Genomic DNA, 11,038 nt, shown 5'->3' with positions numbered 1-11,038 from the left:
CTCGTCGCCGCCCGAGATCTTCGCGTCCGTCCGAGATCTTCGCCGCCGTCCGCGCAACGCTCGCGGCGAACCCCTCTTCAGACGCCTCCAGCCGTATCCACCAGGTCAGCATCCCGCCATTGAAGGCAGATCCAAGTTTTTCGAGGTTCATACCTACTGTGTTCTTGGTACATCCCGAACGGCTTCGTAATTCCTGATTAGTTGGCGGTGATGATAGCGAGCACAACAATGTTTTCCATACCTTTAGTTGTTCGGCCTTGATTTGCATACCTAGAAAAGGTTTCACCAGATCAACAGTACTGCTCCCACCTTGAGTCGCAGGCCGTTTTATCCAGACCTTTTTCGCATTCATTTATGTCTGTCCAGTAGATCCATAATCTATCGCTTGTCGAGTGAAATCTGTATACAATCTCATACTTCACCATCTTGTCAAATACTACTGAAGCTCTGAAACACCTCTCCTTTAAGTAGTAAGAGTTTCATAAGTCGCCCTGGCAGCTTGACCCGGACCTTCATCGGCGGGTCAAAAAACTCCCTTAGCCATCAGGCAAATTGTTTGGCGAGTCAAATGAACTTGTTTCACCATTTTTAGTAGATGCTTGGCGTGTTGATTTACCCGTAATTTTATCCCTTTGTAGCATGGGCACTGTTTTCAAAAGTGATTGGCTCCCAACCAAGGTCGATGATGCTATACTCAACGACTATGTAAAAACAGGGAATCCGGACCCTCAAGAGGTTACCGGTTGGCGCACCGGGTTAGGAGAAGAAATCCCCAACCCGAAGGAAGGGGAGATAGTTGTTTTTGTTGAACACCTTGAACGGGGCTTTAAGCTGCCCGGATCGAAATTCCTCAGAGATGCCATGACCTTTATGAATGTCCGCCTCCAGGATTTAGGGCCCAACTCGATAAGCAATTTATGCCAGTTCCAAGTGTTTTTTGAGGCTTACTTGCGGATGGAACCCTTAGTTCCTTTATTTTGGTACTTCTTCCATTTGAATCGCCAAACAGAATTTCACAATGGCCCTAGCCTGGAGCTTGGAGGTGTCAATGTTCAGCGTCGTAGGGATAGTTCATTCCCGTCACTCGCCATGCCAAGCCATCCCAAAGGCTGGGGCGAGTCTTGGTTTCACTGCCGGGAGACTTCGCCTGAGGGCGAGAACAAGCTTCTCGGTTATAGGTAAGATCGCCTTCCAACAAATTTCAAACCCCCAGACAAGCTCACCGAAGAAGAGGAGTCAGACTTTATCCCAGTACTGTCCGAGTTAAGATCTCTGACAAACAACGGCCTTACTGGGGTTGACTTGATCCGATGTTGGGTTGAATGGCGTATCCTCCCCTTAAGTTGTCGGGACGGATTAATGTGTGATTTTGACGGCACCCTGGATCACCCTCAGTGCTACTTGTTGGAAATATGCCCTAGAGGCAATAATAAAATGGTTATTATCATAGTTCCTTGTTCATGATAATCGTATATTGTTCATGCTATAATTGTATTAACAGGAAACAGTAATACTTGTGTGGATAAATAGATCACAATGTGTCCCTAGCAAGCCTCTAGTTAGCTAGCTCGTTAGTCAATAGATGATCATGGTTTCCTGATCATGGGCATTAGATGTCATTGATGACGGTATCACATCATTGGGAGAATGATGTGATGGACAAGACCCAATCCTAAGCGTAGCACTAGATCGTATTGTTCGTATGCTAAAGCTTTTCTAATGTCAAGTGTCTTTTCCTTCGACCGTTAGGTTGTGTAACTCCCGGATACCGTAGGAGTTCTTTGGGTGTATCAAACATCACAACGTAACTGGGTGACTATAAAGGTGCACTACGGGTACCTCCGAAAGTGTCTGTTGGGTTGGTACGAATCGAGATCGGGATTTGTCACTCCGTGTGATGGAGAGGTATCTCTGGGCCCACTCGATAGAACATCATCATGAGCTCAATGTGACTAAGGATTTAGTCACATGATTACGTGCTACGGAACGAGTAAAGAGACTTATCGGTAACGAGATTGAACAAGGTATAGGTATACCGACGGTCGAATCTCGGGCAAGTTCTATATCGACAGACAAAGGGAATCGTATACGGGGTTGATTGAATCCTTGACATCGTGGTTCATCCGATGAGATCATCGTGGAGCAAGTGGGAGCCATCATGGGTATCCAGACCCCGCTGATGGTTATTGGCCGGAGAGGTGTCTCGGTCATGTCTACCTGTCTCCCGAACCCGTAGGGTCTACACACATAAGGTTCGATGACGCTAGGGTTATAGGGAATTGTTGTACGAGGTTACCAAAAGTTGTTCAGAGTCCCGGATGAGATCTCGGACGTCACGAGGAGCTCCGGAATGGTCCAGAGGTAAAGATTGATATATAGGATGGATGGGTTTGGACGCCGGAAGTGTTTCGGGCGTCAACGGTAACGTACCGGGACCACCGGGACCACCGGAGGTGGCCCCGGGGGTCCACCGAAGGGGGGCAACGACCCCAAGAGGCTAGATGGGCCAAGTGCGGGAGGGAACCAGTCCCTAGGTGGGCTGGTGCGCCTCCCACACCTAGCCCAATGCACAAGTGGTGGGGAGAGGGGTCAACCCTAGGCGCAGGTGGGCCTTAGGCCCACCAGGTGGTGCGCCACACCCTCCCACCCTAGCCACTGCCCCCCTTTCCCATCTGGCATCCGCCGGCCCCTAGGGAGGGAACCCTAGGGGTGGCGCATCCCTCCCACCTCCTCCTATAAATAGAGAGGGGTTTTGGCCCTTGGGAGATAGACTTCTCCCTCTCCCTCGGCGCAGCCCTGCCCTTCTTCCTCCTCCTCTCTGCTGGTGCTTGGCGAAGCCCTGCCGGGAGACCTCGTCTCTCCATTGACACCACGCCGTCGTGCTGCTGCAGTTCTTCCCCAACCTCTCCCTCCTCCTTTCTGGATCAAGGTGCGGGAGACTTCACCGGGCTGCACGTGTGTTGAACGCGGAGGTGCCGTAGTTCGGCACTAGATCGGAATCGATGCGAGTACGACGCCATCAACCGCGTTCTAGCAACGCTTCCGCTTAGCGATCTTCAAAGGTATGAAGATGATCTTACCCCTCTCTCGTTGCTGGTATCTCCATACGAAGATCTGAATATGCGTAGGAAAATTTTGAATTTATGCTACGTTACCCAACAGTGGCATCCGAGCCACGTTTTCCATGCGTAGATTCTATGCACGAGTAGAACACAAAAGTTGTGGGCGATGATTTGTCAATTTTCTTGCCGCTACTAGTCTTATTATTTTCCGGCGGTATTGTGGGATGAAACTGCCTGGACCGACTTTACACGTACGCTTACGTGAGACTGGTTCCACCGACAGACATGCACACCATGCATAAAGGTGGCTAGCGGGTGTCTGTCTCTCCTACTCTAGTCGGATTGGATTTGATGAAAAGGGTCCTTATGAAGGGTAAATAGATTTGTCATATCATCGTTGTGGCTGTCACGTAGGTAAGAAGGCATTCTTGCTAGAAACCCAAATCAGCCACGTAAAACTTGCAACAACAATTAGAGGACGTCTAACTTGTTTTTGCAGGGTTTGACATGTGATGTGATATGGCCAAAGTTGTGATGGTGCATGTATGATGTATGAGATGATCATGTTATTGTAATAGGTTTCACGACTTGCATGTCGATGAGTATGACAACCGGCAGGATCCATAGGAGTTGTCTTAATTTATTGTATGAGATGCAACGCCATGTGCTTACTACTTTTACTTCATTGCTAACGGTTAGCTATAGTAGTAGTGATAGTAGTAGTTGGCGTGACAACTTCACGGAGACATGATGATGGAGATCATGGTGTCATGCCGATGACGATGATGATCATGCGATGCCTGAAGATGGAGATCGAAAGGGCAAAGATGATAATGGCCATATCATGTCACTATATGATTGCATTGTGATGTTTATCATGTTTTTCATCTTATTGCTTAGAACGACGGTAGCATAATAAGATGATCCCTCTTAAAATTTCGAGAACGTATTCCCCTAAGTGTGCACCGTTGTGAAGGTTCGTTGTCTCGAAGCACCACGTGATGATCGGGTGTGATAGATTCTAACGTTCACATACAACGGGTGTAAGCCAGATTTACACACGCGAAACACCTAGGTTGACTCGACGAGCTTAGCATGTACAGACATGACCTCGAATACAAGAGACCGAAAGGTCGAACATGAGTTGTATGGTTGAATACGATCAGCATGAAGTTGCTCACCATGGTGACTAGTCCGTCTCACGTGATGATCGGATACGGGTTAGTCAACATGGATCGTGTATCACTTAGATGACTAGAGGGATGTCGATTTAAGTGGGAGTTCATACTTAATATGATTAGATGAACTTAATTGTCATGAACTTAGTCTAAAAGGTTTGTCTTTATAAATATTGTAGATGGCCAACGTCAACCTCAATTTCAACGCATTCCTAGAGAAAAACAAGCTGAAAGATGATGGTAGCAACTATGCGGACTGGGTTCGCAACTTGAAGCTCATCCTTGAAGCAGCTAAAAAGGCTTATGTCCTTGATGCGCCGCTAGGTGACCCTCCCGCTCCCGCAGCAGCCCAGGACATTCTGAACATCTGGCAAACGCGGAGTGATGACTACTCTCTGGTTAGGTGTGGCATGTTATACAGTTTAGAAACGGGGCTCCAAAGGCGTTTTGAGCAACACGAAGCATATGAGATGTTCCAAGAGCTGAAGCTAGTTTTTCAAGCTCATGCCCGTGTCGAGAGATATGAAGTCTTCGACAAGTTCTTTAGCTGTAAGATGGAGGAGAACAGTTCTGTCAGTGAGCACATACTCAAAATGTCTGGGCTACACGCTCGTCTGACTTCACTTGGAGTCGAACTTCCGGATCATGCTATAATTGACAGAATCCTCCAGTCTCTCCCACCAAGCTACAAAGGCTTTGTGCTTAACTACAACATGCAAGGGATGGAGAATACCATTCCCGAGTTGTACTCGATGCTCAAGTCTGCAGAAGTAGAAATCAAGAAAGAGCATCAAGTGTTGATGGTCAACAAGACCACTAGTTTCAAGAAAGGCAAGGGTAAGAAGAACTTCAAGAAAGACGGCAAAACTGTTGCCGCGCCCGGTAAGCCTGATGCGGGGAAGAAGAAAAAGAATGGACCCAAGCCTGAGACTGAGTGCTTCTATTGCAAGGGAAAGGGTCACTGGAAGCGGAACTGCCCCAAATATTAGCGGACAAGAAGGTCGGCAACGTTAAAGGTATATGTGATATACATGTTATTGATGTGTACCTTACCAGCGCTCGTAGTAGTTCCTCGGTATATTATACCGGTGTTGTTGCTCACATTTGCAACTCAAAGCAGGAACTGCGGCATAAGCGGAGACTGGCCAAGGACGAGGTGATGATGCGCGTCGGGAATGGTACAAAGGTCGATGTGATCGCCGTCGGCACGCTACCTCTACATCTACCGTCGGGATTAGTCTTAAACCTTAATAATTGTTATTTAGTACCAGCTTTAAGCATGACCATTGTATCAGGGTCTTGCTTAATGCGAGACGGCTACTCATTTAAGTTAGAGAATAATAGTTGTTCTATTTATATGAGTGATATGTTTTATGGTCATGCTCCGCTGGTGAATTGTTTATTCTTGATGAATCTCGATCGTGATGTTACACATATTCATAGTGTGAGTACCAAAAGATGTAAAGTTGATAATGATAGTCCCACATGCTTGTGGCACTGCTGCCTTGGTCATATCGGCGTTAAGCGCATGAAGAAGCTCCATACTAATGGACTATTAGAGTCTCTTGACTTAGACTCATTTGACACATGCGAACCGTGCCTCATGGGCAAGATGACTAAGACTCCATTCTTTGGAATAATGGAGAGAGCAACCGACTTATTGGAAATAATACATACTGATGTGTGTGGTCCAATGAACGTTGAAGCTCGCGGTGGCTATCGTTATGTTCTCACTCTCACCGATGATTTGAGTAGGTATGGGTATATCTACTTCATGAAGCACAAATCTGAGACATTTGAAAAGTTCAAGGAATTTCAGAGTGAGGTTGAGAATCAACGTGACAGAAAAATTAAGTGTCTATGATCTGATCATGGAGGAGAATATTTGAGTCACGAGTTTGGCACACACCTCACAAAGTGTGGAATCGTTTCACAACTGACGCCGCCTGGCACACCGCAACGCAACGGAGTGTCTAAACGTCGTAATCGCACTTTATTAGATATGGTATGATCTATGACATCTCTTACCGACTTACCGCTATCATTTTGGGGATACGCATTAGAAACTGCAGCATTCACTTTAAATAGGGCACCGTCTAAATCCATTGAGACGACACCGTATAGACTATGGTTTGGCAAGAAACCTAAGTTGTCATTTCTTAAAGTTTGGGGCTGCGATGCTTATGTGAAGAAACTTCAACCAGAAAAGCTCGAACCCAAAGCGGAGAAATGTGTATTCATAGGATACCCTAAGGGAACTATTGGGTATACCTTCTATCTTCGATCTGAAGGTAAAATCTTTGTTGCCAAGAACGGATCCTTTCTAGAGAAAGATTTTCTCTCGAAAGAAGTAAGTGGGAGGAAGGTAGAACTTGATGAGGTAATTACACCCCCTCTCGAACAGGATAGTAGCGCAGCGCAGGAAGTTGTTCATGTGGCGCCTACACCAACTGAAGAGGAAGTTAATGATGATGATCATGAAGCTTCGGATCAAGTTACTACTGAACCGCGAAGGTCCACAAGGACACGCTCCGCACCAGAGTGGTACGGCAACCCTGTGATGGAAATCATGTTGTTAGACAACGGTGAACCTTCAAACTATGAAGAAGCGATGGCGGGCCCGGATTCCAACAAATGGCTTGAAGCTATGAAATCCGAGATAGGATCCATGTATGAGAACAAAGTATGGACTTTGGTGGACTTGCCCGATGACCGGCGAGCCATGAAAATAAATGGATCTTCAAGAAGAAGACTGATGCAAACGATAATGTAACCCTTTATAAAGCTCGACTTGTCGCAAAGGGTTTTCGACAAATTCAAGGAGTTGACTACAAAGAGACTTTCTCTCCCGTAGCGAAGCTGAAATCAGTCCGAATCATGTTAGTGATTGCCGCCTTTTATGATTATGAAATTAGGCAAATGGACATCAAAACAGCGTTCCTTAATGGGAACCTTAAGGAAGAGTTGTATATGATGCAACCAGAAGGTTTTGTCGACCCTAAGGGTGCTAACAAAGTGTGCAAGCTCCAGCGCTCCATCTATGGGCTGGTGCAAGCATCTCGGAGTTGGAACATTCGCTTTAATGAGGTGATTAAAGCGTTTGGGTTCATACAGGTTTACGGAGAAGCCTGTCTGTACAAGAAAGTGAGTGGGAGCTCTGTAGCTTTCCTCATACTGTATGTGGACGACATATTATTTATGGGGAATAATATAGAGATGTTGGAGAGCATAAAGGCCTATATGAACAAGAGTTTTTCAATGAAGGACCTTGGAGAAGCTGCATACATATTAGGCATCAAGATCTATAAGATAGATCGAGACGCCTCATAGGTCTTTCTCAAAGCACATACCTTGACAAGATATTGAAGAAGTTCAATATGGAAAACTCAAAGAAAGGGTTCTTGCCAGTTTTGCAAGGCATGAGATTGAGTAAGACTCAGTCGCCGACCACGGCAGCAGATGAAGAGAAGATGAGTTCGGTCCCCTACGCTTCAGGCGTAGGCTCTCTAATGTATGCCATGTTGTGTACCAGACCTGATATAAACCTTGCCATAAGTTTGGTAGGGAGGTACCAAAGTGATCGCGGTATGGAACACTGGACAACGGTCAAGAATATCCTTAAGTACCTGAAAAGGACTAAGGAAATGTTTCTCGTTTATGGAGGTGACGAAGAGCTCGTCGTAAAGGGTTACGTCGACGCTAGCTTCGACACAGATTCGGATGACTCTAAGTCACAGACCGGATACGTATATGTGTTGAATGGTGGGGCAGTGAGCTGGTGCAGCTGCAAGCAAGAAGTCGTCGCAGCATCTACATGTGAAGCGGAGTACATAGCTGCTTCAGAAGCGGCTCATGAAGGAATTTGGATGAAGGAGCTCATCACTAACCTTGGAGTGGTTCCAAGCGCATCGGGTCCAATGACACTCTTCTGTGATGACACTGGGGCCATTGCCATAGCCAAGGAGCCCAGGTTTCACCGGAAGACGAAGCACATCAAACGCCGCTACAACTCCATCCAGGACCATGTCCAGAGTGGAGTAATAGATATTTGTAAAGTACACACGGATCTGAATATTGCAGACCCGTTGACTAAACCTCTTCCATGAGAAAAACATGATCAACACCATAATGCTATGGGTGTTCGATACATCACAATGTAACTAGATTATTGACTCTAGTGCAAGTGGGAGACTGTTGGAAATATGCCCTAGAGGCAATAATAAAATGGTTATTATCATATTTCCTTGTTCATGATAATCGTCTATTGTTCATGCTATAATTGTGTTAACAGGAAACAGTAATACATGTGTGAATAAATAGATCACAATGTGCCCCTAGCAAGCCTCTAGTTAGCTAGCTCGTTAGTCAATAGATGATCATGGTTTCCTGATCATGGAACATTAGATGTCATTGATGACGGGATCACATCATTGAGAGAATGATGTGATGGACAAGACCCAATCCTAAGCGTAGCACTAGATCGTATTGTTTGTATGCTAAAGCTTTTCTAATGTCAAGTGTCTTTTCCTTCGACCGTGAGATTGTGCAACTCTCGGATACCGTAGGAGTGCTTTGGGTGTATCAAACGTCATAACGTAACTAGGTGACTATAAAGGTGCACTACGGGTATCTCCGAAAGTGTCTGTTGGGTTGGTACGAATTGAGATCGGGATTTGTCACTCCGTGTGACGGAGAGGTATCTCTGGGCCCACTCGGTAGAACAACATCATGAGCTCAATGTGACTAAGGAGTTAGTCACACGATGACGTGCTACGGAACGAGTAAAGAGACTTACCGGTAATGAGATTGAACAAGGTATAGGTATACCGAGGATCGAATCTCAGGCAAGTTCTATACCGACAGACAAAGGGAATCGTATACGGGATTGATTGAATACTTGACATCGTGGTTCATCCGATGAGATCATCGTGGAGCAAGTGGGAGCCACCATGGGTATCCAGACCCCACTGATGGTTATTGGCAGGAGAGGTGTCTCGGTCATGTCTACCTGTCTCCCGAACCCGTAGGGTCTACACACTTAAGGTTCGATGACGCTAGGGTTATAGGGAATTGTTGTACGAGGTTACCAAAAGTTGTTCGGAGTCCCGGATGAGATCCCGAACGTCACGAGGAGCTCCGGAATGGTCCGGAGTTAAAGATTGATATATAGGATGGATGGGTTTGGACGCCAAAAGTGTTTCGGCGTCACTGGTAACGTACCGGGACCGCCGGGACCACCGGAGGTGGCCGCGGGGGTCCACCGAAGGGGGGCAACGACCCCAAGAGGCTAGATGGGCCAAGCGCGGGAGGGAACCTGCCCCTAGGTGGGCTGGTGCGCCTCCCACACCCAGCCCAATGTGCTAGTGGTGGGGAGAGGGGGCAACCCTAGGCGCAGGTGGGTCTTAGGTCCACCAGATGGTGCGCCACCCCCTCTCACCCTAGCCGCCGCCCCCCTTTCCCATCTGGCAGCCGCCGGCCCCTAGGGAGGGAATCCTAGGGGTGGCGCAGCCCCTCCCCCTCCTCCTATAAATAGAGAGGGGTTTTGGCCCTTGGGAGATAGACTTCTCCCTCTCCCTCGGCGCAGCCCTGCCCTTCTTCCTCCTCCTCTCTGCCGGTGCTTGGCGAAGCCCTGCCGGGAGACCTCGTCTCTCCATCACACCACGCCGTCGTGCTACTGGAGTTCTTCCACAACCTCTCCCCCCTCCTTGCTGGATCAAGGTGCGGGAGACGTCACCGGGCTGCACGTGTGTCGAACGTGGAGGTGCCGTAGTTCGGCACTAGATCGGAATCGCTGCGAGTACGACTCCATCAACCGCATTCTAGCAACGCTTCCGCTTTGCGATCTTCAAAGGTATGAAGATGCTCTTACCCCTCTCTCGTTGCTGGTCTCTCCATAGGAAGATCTGAATATGCGTAGGAAAATTTTAAATTTATGCTACGTTACCCAACACTACTTCCACACGGCTCTGAGAGAAAGTGATATTGTAACCATCATCAAGAAGTTGACCGGCGAACCCGCGGCAAAATGCGGCCAAATAGGTCTTAAGCCGTTCTGCAAGATCAGCCCGACACTAAAGGTAAATAACTTAACCCGCCTCTTGTTTTTACTCCTTTCGTCTTACTTGAAATATGACCTCTTATAAAATATGCCATTTCAGAAAGGTGATAAATTCTAGTCCAAGAGACCAAAGAAGTCGGCCATGAAGCAAGCTAGGCCGCCTCCAAAGAAAAAGACCAAGGGCAAGGGCAAAGCCGCCGTCACTGAGCCATCTGAAGCCGATGAATCCCAAGTCGGCGATGTACTTTCAGAGGTAAAAAATCCATCCTCTTTAACTCGCCATCCATTACTGATAGTTTTGTGTTTACACCCCTGTATCTCTTGTGTAGAATGAGGACAGTGAAAGCCAGGAAGACTCCGTAGAGGTAATTTCTGTTTCCTCCGACTCATCTTCTCCTCCACCTAAGCCGGCCAGGCGAATTTGTGGGAAAGTTCCCTTCTCACACCCAAATGCTTGTTTGGATCCAAATTTCCTTTTGAAGAAAGCGCACCATACTTCAAATCGGAAAACTCGGAGTCATTCTGGAGACTTGGTGTCCGGGTTACCAACAAGAACCAAGAAAAGGCAAAATGAGGTATCTTCTAATAACACTTCTTCATGTCCTTTTGGATCGCGTTTGTAACCTGCTCATATCTTTGAAGTATTTATTTTTGCAGAGTTCTCCTCCCACATCCGGCGACTCAGTGATGTCGGCACTTCCATCGATGATCCGTGTCCCCGGGTAAGCCTTTGACAACAT

The sequence above is a fragment of the Hordeum vulgare genome, chromosome 2H (assembly GCF_904849725.1).
Source record: "Hordeum vulgare subsp. vulgare chromosome 2H, MorexV3_pseudomolecules_assembly, whole genome shotgun sequence".
NCBI classification, from domain to species: domain Eukaryota; kingdom Viridiplantae; phylum Streptophyta; class Magnoliopsida; order Poales; family Poaceae; genus Hordeum; species Hordeum vulgare.
This window is presented reverse-complemented; position numbering follows the sequence as displayed.